Genomic DNA, 15,021 nt, shown 5'->3' with positions numbered 1-15,021 from the left:
GAACAGAATCCAATATCTGAATGGAACCTGGGTTTTGCAGGGTCATACAAATATAAATTAAGAGGCTCTCTTTAAGAAAATGAATAGTACATTTTGAAGAGAAAAATAAGACAGGTCTATTGCTGTTTGTGCTACATTATCAAGTATATTCCTGATAGGAGAGCTGTTCTAATTTGAGCAGGTGGGTAAGAATAGAATCACTTACTTGGAATTTGACATGTCTAATGTTTTGACACTTTTTCATGGGCTAGCTTCTGGCTATGCATCTCAAACTTTGTTTCTCCTCTACTCCTTATGAGCACCACATGTGGGTCCTCCTGAAATACATTCTTTCTGCTCTATGAGCTCTGGCCCTGTGCCTTCCGGTTCCGTTGCCCATGAGTGGAAATGGAAATCAGGGACATTCTTCCACTGGGACGTCCAGGAATCACTTAAGAAACACACTGAATTAAGAGAGACCCACATAAGTATACAGGGCTAAGCCCAGCCTGAACATATTCCCAATGTCACTTACCCTTAGCCAGATACTCAAGTAACTGAGGCCGTCAGTCCATGCTGGCCACAGAAGGGGGCATGGGATGCTGGCAAGGCCAAGTGGAAAGAGACAGTGCTTTTCGCCCAATGCAACCAAAATCTCTCACTTTGGGAAATTTTACAATTTTTTATAAAAACACAGAATCATGTAAACACATTGGTAGGACCTCCCTTGGGGAGAGTGGAAGAAGGGGCAGCATCTTAAATTGTATGAGCTTCACAGTAAATCCAGTCCTGGCAATCTGAAGAGGACAAAGAGGTGCGTGCGTGTGTGTGTGTTTGTGTGTGTAAAATGTGTGTGTGTGTAAGACAGAGAGAAAGAGAGAACAAATATGTAAATGTAAATAAGGCAAAATGTTAAGATTTGCTAAAACCGGCTTGGTGGGTACTTGTATGTACATTTATATTATTGTTTGCATTTGTTTATATATTTGAAATGTTTCATTAAGAGACAGAGACAGAGAACACGCTGAGCTGCTTGCATCCACAAGTCTCCCGGGAACAGCTGGAGGAGAATCCCGCGGGGACGGCTGGGATGGAGCTTCTGGGTCCTGGGGGGAAGGGCAGCTGCCGGAGGTGGGGCGGCTGCCCGTCACGTCACCTAAGACCAAGCTCACGTGTACTGCTGTTGGGGTCTGGCAGTTCACATGGCACCACCAAGCATCAAAAAAAAAACCACTGGATATACATGCTTTTTTCAGAAAAGCCATCTTAGGCTCCACTCCTGACTCCCCACAGGAAGGGCTACCTGTTTCATCAAGACAAAAGAGTCACTAGCGCCGTGCAAGACTCTGTCACCACATGTCACTTCACATCAGCTGGCACATGTCAGAGAATGACACAGAAAGCCGCCACCTGCCATCCCCTCGCAGAGCACATCAAACTTCTTTTTGTAAAACACTTCAACAGCAACCAAGAGAAAATTTCCTTTATGAACCACGATGCCATGTCAGTGAATGAGCAGGAGTGAAATCTCATTTCCTAGAACTGGAGACAACAGAGGAGGAAGCAACACTGTAAAAGGTCTCACGTTAAAAATAGACCTTCCACTCTCCCCACCTACAAATATTCCTCCCCCGATATCCGCTTCCTGGGGACACAGAGGAGGTGTCAAAAAGCCACATGGAGCCTTGTCTGGAATATGAGTTGTAACAATTTTTGCCTAAAATAAAGAATATTATAGGCTGGAACAGTTGGGATTCTTTCCACTGTGCTTTCATCAGAATGATAATAGAGAAAATTATGTGTGTGAGTGCATGGAGGGCGGGAGGATGTTTTGAAAATGGCTTTTGTCTTCTGGCTTACTCCTTTTGTCTTCTGGCTTACTCTTGGAACACTTTTAAGAGAATCACCCAAGAATTATAAAACTTTAGGGCCAAATGTGACCTACCAGATAATCTAGCCCAGTATTCAATGTAAAGATCAGAGACAGCAGCAAGCGGCCTGACGCCACACAGCAGCAGGGAAACAAGTGGCAAGCAGAGGTGAGGGGCACAGAACCTCAAATCAGACCCCGACAATCAGAGTTTGGCAAGTACCGTACCTCTATGCCTTCACATCTTCATCTCTTAAATGAGAATATAGTAAAAGTAGTATGAACTTCAAAGGATTAGCCTGGTGATTACATGAGAGACTGTTCCTAGTACACACAAGCACTCAACAGTGTCTGGTTTTCATTTTATCATTGACCATTTCACTGACTGCTTCCACCAGGCCAAGTTTCCACTGTCACCAGAAATGCTCAGAAAGATTCTCGCTGGAGGTGCATACAGTAAGCGCTCATTTAAAGTTGATGCTAGAGTCTCAGAAAGCATGGATATCAAAAGCAGATCCTTGAATAACGTCCTTGTATTCACCATCAGCTGGGATGCTTTTTTCTCATCCACACTGTAAGGAAATGGCATGGAACATGACGACATAATGGGTGGGTTTGCCTCCCTGACAGCCTAATAAATACAAAATGATCATTTCTGGATGATGACTCTTGGTGAAAAATAACTGGATTGTATCTCAAGGAGAGGAATCATTAAGCACGAGGTTGCAGCTTACACCAGGGCTTGAGGAAAGCTGGGGAGGAGGAGAAGATGAGGATTTGAAGAAGAAGAAAAGATACAGTGAGAAAAATGTATCGGAGTTCTCATGGGGCCAATTTTAAACTTGATTTAAATTAACCTTCAGATGTGTTGCTTTTTACAGGGAAGCCATAACAACATAATAACAAGAACACAATGGGCATCAGGTTCGCCTGCACCTTTGGACAAAGGACAGACTTGGTACCGTCACCAGCTCCCCACCAGCCAGGGCATCGCCAGCAGAGTATCCACATCGGCTTTCCCCAACAGTATGCACACCCCTAAAACAGGCTTCCAGAATGTTCCTGGAAGACAGGTCCACTGTCAGGTTGGACAAGCCGGAGCAAATTAAGAAGGCTCTCATCATGCTTGAGAATACCTGGGGTATAACACTGAAGTCATTACTCTTTATCTCCTTGAATTCCAAGAAGCAAGAAATAGCAGCACAATAAAAAGTCTTTCATAACAGTTGATTAGAAAATATGGCCTGCGGAAATTCAAGCTTTCGTCGCACTTTGCACGTTAAAAATCCAAATATGTTAGAGAAACTGGGATTTTTAACCCCCCACAGCTTTAACACAAAGGATCACATTAATAAGATACAATTTAGATTTGCATTTTTTAATAAGCTCGGGATCAAAGGGAATGCATAGCTGAAGGGGTATTAAGCTGTGTGCACACAAACTGCTCCCTCCACGTTGGCGGCAGAAAACACGTTCCCCGCTGCAGGAAACACCTATAATTTGAGAAGGAGAAAATGTATTCCTTCTTTGGCACATCATTACTGCTTAACAACTTCCAACCATTTCAAATCGGTCCAGGTAGATTCGCCTGCCTATCCACCTAATGGACTCAGGCCATCCTGATGTTGTATATCCCAACATGGTAATTGCGGACGTCCCAGAAGAAACTGATTTTGGACTTTTCCTCTTATGTATCTCTCTAATAATATAAAGATAAGAATCAGTCCCTTAATTCCTCAGGCTGAGTAGGATGTAAGCATGGTTTATTACTTATCAAGCTATTCTTCATTATTAAAAACAAACCCCCTCCCTAGAAGGCTTGAAATCACGCCCCACGGGGCCAAGAAACCCCCCTTCTTAACATGTCCCAAGGGTTTCCAGAATGACCTCCCTTGAGGCAGATGCAGTTACAGCTTTCTAGAGATTTATGTACATTAGTTAATATTTACTGTGGGGTTACTATGTGCCCAACACGGTACTGACAAAACACTACACGCATTCTCTTATTCTGTCTCATTTTAAAAACCAAGAAATTTGGAGACCCAGAGGGGCTAACTGGAAGGTGTGGGATTTGAATTCAAGAAGGTGCTTCATCTCTGGGTCACTGCATCCCTGAAGACCTGGCCATTCCTCCCTGTCACCTGTTACCCCCCCCCAACCCCCATCACTCTGGCCCTCGGTTTCCCAAGCCTCCAGGTAGCAGTACCAGAGTCCACATGGCTTCTCCTTCCATCCTGGTGCCCCAGCTTCCTCTGACCTCCTCAGCTGCTCTTCACTGAAGACAAACTTAGGCCATACTGCACTTCCTTCAGGAAGCTTCCCAGATCAGGGCTAGCCCGCCTTTCCTGCTAGTGTTTCCCACATGACATGTGATCTCCTAGACAAGGGACACAGAAACACCTCAGACACAGAAACATCCCCCAGATGTCTGGATAGCAGACAAGTAGGTCTCCCAGATGTCTGCATAGCACACCTCCTGAAGAACTGTTTGGACATTCAAAGTTTCCCCCTTGCAGTTCCCCCACCCCTACCTGCGGCACATCTCTTTAAATAGGTAACAACCTGGGTCAATCGAATACTGTCTCCCAGAAATGGGTACTGGTGCTCTAAGTGGACTGAGAATGATTATCAAGGCAAAGTCCCTTATAGCACCAGGTGAGTTTTCTGCTCCTGCATTTCCCTAAGACTGAATTCTTACCCTCTTCTATGAACTAAGCAAGCTGAGTTGGTCTCTGTTAACCCCAATGCAGAGAATAATGACGGGGGTACATGCCAGAAGGGAGCCTTGGTAACTTATGTTACTGAACTGATGACATAAGGAAGTCCCTGGTGGTGATACCAGGAACACCCCCTTACACATACCTGCTACAAGGCCAAACAAGGAGGGTCCCCATTATGTCATAACCACTGACTCTTTTCTTGGGAGGTTTAGGGGAGACAGCTGATGATCATCCATAAGGGACTGGAGAAGTGACTTCCCTCACTAGATAAATGGGATTTAAGGAGTGACATGAATGGGGACAATAGATCTACTAGGGAGGTAAGAGGCTGCAAGCTCCCCTGGAGAGATGAAGGAAGTGAGCCCATCTGGAATTTGTGAGTGACATGGAATGAAGCAGAAGGCATCGCCTGGTGGTCATGGACAGAAGAGGGCAGGAGGATATAATCAAAATGATGGAAATCTAGTAGGCTGGTGTCTTGGATGGGGAGAGGCTGATAACAATGGTCATTCATTCATTTAATTGGTTCCTGAGCATCTACTGTGTTCCAGAAGTGAACACAGTGGGGGAGAGAAGCAAGGCAAGCAAACAAATAAATAAACAAGATTTGTACTATGGAGGAAGAATATCTTGGTAAGATGAGATTTTAACTCTACCATGCAATCTTAGGGACAGAAGTCATGGAAGGTTTCCAGAAAGGTGAGTGCTGGGTCAAGCGCTGGGGTAGGGAGGAGATACTGTGTCTGGAGCCCAGAGTGAGAAGTGGGTGTAGAAGGAAATGAGGCAAGGGTCAGACTATATGCAGATGGATAAGACTGGAAAGGAGTTTGGATGTTATTCCAAGTGCAAAGGGAAATCACTGACATCATCTGATCCATGTGTGTTGGGTACAGAGAGGTGGTGTAAGAAGGACCAGAGAGGCAGCCAGAAAACCAGTGGGAAGCTATTGCAATAACTCAGAACCCCGAACTATACAATCACACAGCTTTCTCTTTACAAATGGTACTTAAAAATGTTCACCCACTCATGCTCAGCGAAATAAGCCAGAAAGAAAAAGAAAAACATTGGATGGTCCCACTCATAGCAGGAATTTAGAAAACTTAAATAAGGGACCAGGAGAAAGAATAACTATAAGAAGGAAAAAATCAAAATCAACAAACATCTATAAACCAGAGACACACTACCGGTGTTGGCGGGGGGCTAGGAGAGGAAGGATTAGGGTCAAAATAAGGGGGGGTGTAATTGTATGGGGAACATTACCAAAATGAAAATGCATACATTGTGCAAAAATGAAAAATGATATAAGAATTGTATAAAATAAAATATTAAAAAATAATGTTCACCCAAAGACACCTTTCTAACAGCCTACCCTCCCAGCAGCAGTCAGGTGTGCCCCATTTAAACATGTAGGGTAATGCCATTTATTTATTCATTCATTCATTCATTCATTCATTCATTCATTCGCTATTGATTTAGGTGATATTTCAAAACCACACACATGCTACCATGATCACCAGGCAAAGCTGCACTGCAAATTTCTTAACATAATTTAGACTTATTTTAATATCTGCTGCATTAGATTCACTAAGCTGGTAACATTTCATTATTCATCAAAGCAAGTAATTGTAGTTTGTGAGGAAGAGAGGAGAGACAAGTGCTTTTACTGAGCACTACACTGTGTGTCAACACTGGACTGAGGACTTTATAAAACGAGTCTTCTTTCAATCATCACACAATCAACCAACCATCCATCCATCCATGCATCCATCCATGCACCCATCTGTCCATCCATACAAGGAATCAGTACTGAGTGATCTTTATTGTCCTAGTTTTACAGATCAAGAAACAGAACAGGTGAGTGAGTTTTTCCCATTACAAAGCCAGTAATCTATGAAGTTCCTGGGCCAGGAGAGCAGTTTTAGAAGTTGGATAAAAACGTTCTCTGAAGATAGAGACAAGGGTGAAACAGGCGGGGGAGGGGGTGCCCAAGAGTGGATGAAGCTTTTCCCAGAGCCCCCACATTACCATGTCACATGCTCTTTGCCTTTCTAATCTTTCTGGAATTCCTAGAGCAGGAGCAGGTTAGGACAGATGAGGACTGGGTCACTTCCAATGGAAAAGTGGGCAATCTCCTGTGGCTACATGGTCAAGTCAGGCCTCTGGCAGCACAAAAGGGCTTTGCCATATACATTCTCCCATACAGCCCCAAGTTCCTGCCAGGCTGGGTGTTTCTGCTGCTTTGGAAACCTCCACACCTCGAGATATCATTTTAGCTAGCTCTCCATTTATTTGAGAGAGCACTTTAAAAAGTAGTGACTCTACTAACTGTGAAAGTAAATAATAAACAAAGGAAAATATATTCATGACCTGGAATAGGCAAAGATTTCTTAAAACACAAAGAGCACTTAGCATAAGGAAAAACTGTAAGTTGGACTACATTCAATAAACAAACTTCTGTTCCTCAAATGATACCACTGAAAAAATGAAAGGCAAGCCACTGTGTGGGAGGAGATGTTTGCAATACATTTATATTACAAAGGATTTGTATCCAGATTTTAGAAGCACTTTACAAGTCAATCACAAAAAGGCAGACAACCTAGTAGCAGAATGGGCAAAGCATTCAAATGTGCATTGCAGGAAAGAGAACACTTACGTGGCCAACCACAACATGGAAAGCTGCTCAACACCATTTCATAAAGGACATGAAAATCAAACCATGAGGATATACTACTGCCCCCTCACCCACTAAGATAGCTACAGTGAATGGGCAAAACTTGAAACACACATGACTGAGAATAAGAAAATTTCCACTTCTTAAAGTCTGCTGGTAGGACTGTTCATTGTTACAACTACCTTGGAAATATAAAACTGTCTGGTAGAACTAACTCTGAATTCACACATTCTCTTACAACCCAGGAATTTTACTCAACAAATAACACACGTTTACACAACAAGACATAAAGGATTTTTCATTGTTATGACCACCAGATGTCTAACAACTGTAGGGCAGGTAAACTGTGATGTCACTATATGACGGAATACTATACAGCAAAGAAAACAAATTATCCCCCACCACAGGGATGAATCTTATGAACATAATGATGTGAGGAAAAGAAGCCACTCTATAAAAGTACAGTTACATCCTCCTTTTATGTAAACCACCAACAGGCAAATGAATGCCTGATGACAGGAGGCAGCCACCTTGTGGGAAGAGTGGCTGGGAGGGATGTGGAGGGAACTTCTGGATCTTGGCAATGCCCCATTTCTGCTTTGGGTGGTGCTTTGTAAAATTGCTTCCAGGTGAGTATTTTTTATTTTTTCACTGTTCTGTTTACTTGAACAAAAAGCTAACTCTAAAAACAATAATTCCTAACGCCTTCATCACAAGCATCTACAGAGCACTGACTATCTCCAGGTCCCAGGCTGCAGCAGGTAAGGAGAAAGCACCTGCTGGAGTGGACTGCCAGACTTAAAGTCCCGGGCCTCGCTCCTGGGCTGCGGCTGACCAGTCAGTAGAGACTAGTGAGCACAGGCGAGGCCCTCTTCAAACTAATCCTGCCAGTGCTTCAGAAAGAAGGATCATCCTGAGTAACACAATTAACTATCTATGTCCCTGAATTTTAGAGTAGGTAGGAATAGGTCAGTTACAGTAAAACTGAAAATATTTCTCATTTTCAGCCCCGTTTTATTTTTTTAAAACATTTTTAAAAGACTTTTTATTTTTATTTATACAAGAGCTGGGGTGTAGGCCAGAGGCACAGGAGGGTGAGAGAATTCACCAGAGACAGAGCGGAGAGCAAAACAGGCAGACTGACCAAAATACACTGCTGAGGGGAGCAGCGGGCGAGTCAGGAGAGGTCTGCTGCGCCATGTGGGACTCTCCCTGGCCGGCCAGGATTTGAACCCGTGCTGCAGAGGCTGTGGACAGCTTCACAGCACTGCATTCAACCACTGCGCCACCAGGGAGGCCCCAATTAACTGTCTATGTCCCTGATTTTTAGGAATAGGTCAGTTACAGTAAAACTGAAAATATTTGTCATTTTCAGCCCCATTTCAAAGTAATATCATAGCTAGTAGTTTCTCAGAACTCTTATGTGTCAAGAACTTTGTCATTTAATCTTCATGGCAGTTTTATCGGATATATGTTATTATTCCCACAGTGAAAATAAAGAAATCAATTGAAAACAGGTGAAGGAATATGCCCAAGGTGACAGACCGATGACTGACTAGCAGAGCAGAATGGTTGGAGTTCGGGTTCTGGTGTCCACACCGCCTTGAACAATTGGCAGGGCTACTGCATGCAGCGACACATCTTCCCTCTAGAACTTCCATCACCAGTAAAGGGAGGGAAGAGGCAAGTCACAGACCCCACTTGTCACCTGCCTTCACTCACGGGGTGCTGACAGGCAGCCCCAAGACAAGAGTGATTTGCTTCGAGTCACCTGGAAACAGCATGAAAAGACCCAGCGAGAACAAAACCTTTCTTCCAGGGCTCAGAAACTGATAAAACATTAATGGAATAAAATATAAGAAATACGAGTTTATATTTCACCCCAATTCACTGCTCTGCTGAACAACCCCTATCCTTTCGGTGTGCCTAGGTTCAGGGAAGCCCAATAAAAAAAGGCCAAGCTCTGAAAAGCAATGTGTTGAGGAAAATGAGAAAAAGCACTATTCTTCTGGCACTTCATGAAAAATGGAAGGTTTGACTGTCAGGGTGTAAACAACCCAGCTTTTGTGCCACCAAATCATTATGCTAGATGCATAGTGGAGCCAGAGGCATGCCAGAGCCATAGAGGTTTATGGACTTGGTAAAAAATAGATGGTTGTAAAGACCAACTCTGGCTTATGAATCTGGCTGGTTGGAAAGGGAGAAGCATTCTGTCAGAACAGCTGCTGAAAGAAAATTCTAGAAAACAAAGAAGCCTACCATCCCACACAAGCCTGAGCAGCCCAAGCAACTCAGTTTTACCTGAAACAGGTACCAAAGGAGATATTATTTCCAGTCACAGAAGGGTCTCATTAGACACAGAAGGAAGCAACACAGGGACCCCCCCATCAAAACAAGTCAGACAAAGAGGGTCACTCAAAACAGAGAATGGAGTCAGCCTTCTGAGCTACTCCTGGTTGGTGAGTCTAGATGGCAGATTGGCAAGGACAACAAAAGACTATTCCTTTTAATGAGAATAATCTATCACCACTACATCAATCTGATTAATGTGATGGACCATTTCAAAAGGAGGAAATTACAGGTCATTAGGAATCATTTCAAATTAAGTTATGGGTTTAAATGACGTGTCTTCAGTTTTATGAAGAATTTACCCAGAATTTTATTTTGCATGTTTCATTCAGAGTACAAATAATATTTACATGATTCTGCAGACCTTTCAGAGATCAGTGTGGTGGCCTGTGTGTGGAGCACAGCTGTAGGGTCCCCACCATCTGCCTCACCCCCGATATCTCCCTGGTTGTGTTCTTCTGATTCAATGGAAGATGATTCCATTCCTACCTGTTCTTTATTTATTTAAATTCTGGGATAAAATAAGTACCTCCATTCCAGGTTGTTTACAAAACAGTTTGATAATCTGATTCCAATTAAATGGCTAAGAACAAAATAAGAACAAAAATATAAATCATGTTAACCATCTGTTTTTGGCTGACAAAGGCGGCAAATGGAAAGGTTAAGTTGATACTCTGCATTTAATCTGTGCTATTGTGGAAGGAAAACCCAATTAGAGATGCTATTTCATCGCAGGCTTTACACTGTCTCCCTTTTGTTCCTTAATTTGAGTTGTATCCATTGTGTTTCCAAACTAGGGGGAGGGTTCATTATCTCCTATTCCAACGTGTTGCGCGGGCTGCCCTCATTTATGAATTTAATGTTGCCAAGCCCGCTAATTAGAACCAGCTTCTCTCAACTGCTGGTGACGGTTCTGCGCAGTTTAGCAGCAGAACTGTCTTCCAGCCATCAATGACAATGGACTCAAATGCAACCTGTGTTGCTCTTCCAGGTGGAATCATGAGGTGGGACCTGAGGGAAAGGGTGTTTTCAAACATGAACCCGTGAGAGGAAAGATTAATCCAAACATTCCCTCTGGCGTGGGCTCACTGGGCGCCATTTGTGAGTGGACAACACTCAGTGGGACTTTGAACAATTGAAGGTGTTTTGTTGAGCAAATGTAGCTGGCTGACTTGAATGCAAATTGCTCCCCACATGGGTTTCCAAACAGTGACCTCAGAGGGTCCAAACTCAAGAGCTACTAGATTAGGTACCAAACGTCCAGGCTGGACATGCTGTTTCCTGCAGCTTTCTGAACTGGCCACCTGGGGAGCACCCAGAGGAGCAGGACACTAGCTCTCCCCAGAATTCTGCTCACCCAGACCTTGGGGGCCTCGTTGTCCTCCAGGTGACTTCCCACTTATCCTTGAGGAAAAAGCCTTCCCTGTTCTGGCCTGCCATGAGGCTCCTCCCTGGGCCTTGCCACACGCTTCAAGGACAGCACTTGTCCCAGCAGCTGTTCTATGTCTGTCTATCCTGCTAAGTGGGCGTTCCTCGCTAATAAGCTATATTAAAGGGCCTCCCCAGTGGCGCAGAGGGTTGAACGCAGTACTGTGAAGCTGTCCGCAGCCTCTGCAGCACCGGTTCGATTCCCAGCCGGTCAGGGAGATTCCCACCTGGCGCGGCAGACCTCTCCTGACTTGCCCGCTGCTCCCCTCAGCAGTGTATTTCGGCCCGTCTGCCTGCTGTTTCTTGCTGTCTCTGGTGAATCCTCTCACCCCACACCTCTAGCCTGTACACAACTGCTTGTATAAACAAATAAATATTTAAAAAAAAGTTATATTAAAGGTGCCATTTACAACTGATAACGGTCTGGTGCAGGAAAGAGTGAACCAAGGATGGTTTCAGTTCAGCTCCTCACCTGAACTCTCCAGGGATGCATCTCTCATTTGCACTGATAGTCCCCTTTACACAAGCACAGCAATCAGAACAGAGTTTTCATTTCCTTACTGGGTAAACTGGGGGGTGGGGGGCAGGGGCGGGTTTACAGGAGACCCCTGAGCTCTGGGTTTCTCCCACTAACTAGTCCTGGCGGACTAGCAATTCCCATTAAGCAAGGACTGTCCCTGGGTTGGGTTCATGCAGAATTCCTCTCAGGCACACTCTCTCTGCCAGGGGAGGCAGTAAGACATTTGCCACCAAGAGCCAACCGCCCAGAAGGCCACAGGTGACCCCACATGGAGGGTCACACACATTGTCCCCCTCCTTCCTCACACCAGAGCTTCTCTCCCATCAATCCACTGAACCAAAAGTGAAGACCCCCAATAATGTGTAATGTACAAATCACATAAATTAATAACTACCTCTCACCAATAAATGAACTATAGGGATTCAAATATACAGAACTTTTTCTTCACAGAAACAGAATCATGTGATATTTACCGTTTCTCATTGATCAGTCTATCAAGGACACCTTTCCTGGCCAACGCATGGAACTGCCTCATCCCTGAGGTCGCCTTCACTCTAGTACCTCTTAAGAACGGTCACCTACTTCCTGGTCCCCTATAGGTAGACATAAAAGACTTTTGGGTTTGGAATTTGGCTTTCATCCTATGTTGCTACAAATAAAGCTGCAGTAAATATTCTGGAATTTATGTCTTTATGGGCCACTATTTGTACACTGTATTCCTAAAAAGAGAATTGTAGGGTTGAAGGGAAAGAAATATTTAATTTTAAAAGATATTTGTCAAATTACTCTCCACAACTATTGTAGCCATTTTACATTCCCACTCACAGTATAGAAGAAGGGAGCTTAGCTCTTACCCATAATAGTTTTTTGGGTATATGTCTTATTCCTGCAACCGTCAGAAAATGCCTGGAAGGCAGCAAACATCACTCTGTGTGTCACGTGCCTGGCATTTCATCTCACTCACAGTAGATGCTCAAGGAATATTTGCTGGATGAATGTCAGTAAGAAATCATTAGACATCATTCAAGTGTCTGGGATGAAACCATAATCCACAAGCAATAAACTAAGATCCAGCATTATACAACATGACAAAGCCATACAATTATCTGTAAGGATAACAGTCCTAAATGGGCTGGAGATCAATGACCAATTAATGGGCAATATAAGTTTCACAAAAGGATGTATTGCCTTTAACAAATCATGCATTTAGACAACCCCCAAGTGGCAGGGACCACCAGGCACACAGCCATGAATAGATCCGAATATCCACTCACATGCCACATTCAATTCTACACAAGCCAGCGTGGGTTCCTGAACTACTTGGAAGGGAGGACACCTGTCAATAACAACAATGAATTATTAATTCTTTCATTACAGGATCTTAATTTACTGCTCACCTCTTCATAGGAAATCCATGCTAGAGTAGAAACCAGGACTCGTGTCCTGTTCTTAGGAGAATTCTGGGCACAGGTAACCAGAGAGACAGGATGGTTTCAAGCCTGGAGGAGGGGCTTGGGAGGTGGAACTTGGGATAAGCTTAAGAGCTTACCAATTGGGAAATAAAAGATGAGTGCCAATCTAAGTGCCATCCTTGAAACTGACTGGATGAGAGCGAGATGGAATGCATACCTTTAAGCACAATCTGGGAATGTTTCAAAAGGGACGCATACTATACATGACCTTCCGAAACTTGAGGATTTCCTTCTCTGAAGCTCAGTCCTCCAGTCTGATGCTTCCATCCCTGCCTGACTACCTTGGGTATGTTGTTTTTCCTGCTGGTTCTGAATCCAAGACCTTTATCTTCTAACTCTCAAACATGTAGATTCTCACTGATGATGAGCCCTACCATCTACAAGAATTAATTGAGAAAACACATCATAGGGCCTCCCCGGTGGCACAGCGGTTGAGCAATGGTCTGTGAAGGTGCCTGCAGCCTCTGCAGCGCCGGTTCGATACCCGGCCACTGGCGAGGGTCCCACATGGCGTGGCAGACCTCTCCTGCCGCGCCCGCTGCTCCTCTCAGCAGTGTACTTCGTCAGTCTGCTTGTTCTCCTTCCTACTCTGGCTCTGGTGAATTCTTTCACCCTCCCACGCTTCTGATTGTACCCAGTGCTTGTTTAAATAAATAAATAAATCTTTAAAAAAAATAGAAAACACATCATAATTTCAAAAAAAAAAAGCAAAACTTCTTATGTCAAGATGGAAGTTGTGAAGAAATCAAGAAAACAATCCCATTTACAGCAGTATAAAAAATATAATACCTTGGAATAAACCTAACAAAAGAGGTAAGATATGCATTGAAAACTATAAGGCAACGTTAAAAGAAACTAAAGACATAAGGAAATGGAAAGATATTCTACGCTCATGAATTAAAAAACAAAACAAACAAAGGAATTTTTGAAAGAAACAGAGTAAATATCACCAAAATTTGTATAGGAAGGGACCCAAATAGTCAAAGCAATCTTGACAAAAGATGAATGGATCTATCACACTCCCAGATTTTAAACTCTATTACAAATCTATAGTAATCAAGATAGTATGGTATTGGAATAAAAACAGACACAAAGAATAGAACTGAAAGCCCAGAAATAAACCCACACTTATATGATGGTTAAACTATGACAAAGGAGCTAAGAGTATACAATGGAGAAAGGAAATTCTCTTCAACAAATAGTGTTGGGAAAACTGGACAGCCACATGCAGAAAAATGAAACTAGACTGCTCTCTCATACTGTACACAAAAATTAACTCAAAGTGGCTTAAAGACTGGAAACCATAAAATATATAGAAGAAAACATAGGTAAAACACTCCACAACATGGGCTTCAGTGATGTCTTTGAAGACTCAAATCCAACGGCAAAGAAACCAAAAGCAAAAATAAGTAAGTGGGACTACATCAAACTAAAAAGCTTCTGCACAGAAAAGAAACTATCATTAAAAAAAAAAAAAAAAGAGGGCCTTCCTGGTGGTGCAGGCAGTTGAGTGCAGCACCGTGAAGCTGTCCGCAGCCTCTGCAGTGCCAGTTCGATCCCCGCTGGCCTCCGAGCAACCCACATGGCGAGCAGACCTCTCCAGTCTCACCCTCTGCTCCCCTCAGCAGTGTATTTCGTCAGTCTGCCTGTTCTGTTCCCCACTCTGTCTCTGGTGAATCCTCTCACCTTCTCACACATCTGGCTTGTACCCCAGTTCTTGTACATATAAAATAAATCTTTAAAAAAAAGACACCCTACTGAATTGGAGAAAATATTCACACATCATATATCTGACAAGGAGCTGATATCCAAGATCTAAAAAGAACTCATACAACTGAATAAAAAGAAAACAAAGAATCCAGTCCAAAAAAAAATGGGCAGACAAATTAAATAGACACTTCTCTAAAGAAGACATACAGATGGTCAACAGCACAGGAAAAAAAAATCAACCTCACTTAGCATCAGGGAATTACAAATCAAAACCACAATGAGATAAGATACTACCTCACTCC

The 15,021-nt window shown here is 43.4% G+C and overlaps 1 protein-coding gene and 1 long non-coding RNA gene across 7 annotated transcripts in view; both read right to left on the bottom strand.

Moving 5' to 3' along the window:
* The window catches only part of GFRA1 (GDNF family receptor alpha 1), a 202,963-nt gene that overhangs the window by 77,042 nt on the left and 110,900 nt on the right, over nt 1-15,021 (bottom strand). The gene's annotated exons all lie outside the window — the stretch shown is intronic.
* LOC119234027 (uncharacterized) lies at nt 3,205-4,686 on the bottom strand. Its single transcript, XR_005122520.2, has 3 exons — nt 4,548-4,686; nt 4,056-4,226; nt 3,205-3,342 (listed from the first exon to the last, which is right to left on the bottom strand). It is a non-coding gene; the product is annotated as an uncharacterized LOC119234027 (long non-coding RNA).

Source organism: Talpa occidentalis, unplaced genomic scaffold, assembly GCF_014898055.3.
Source record: "Talpa occidentalis isolate TD23 unplaced genomic scaffold, MPIMG_talOcc4v2.1 talOcc4.8, whole genome shotgun sequence".
NCBI lineage: Eukaryota > Metazoa > Chordata > Mammalia > Eulipotyphla > Talpidae > Talpa > Talpa occidentalis.
This window is presented reverse-complemented; position numbering and strand designations above follow the sequence as displayed.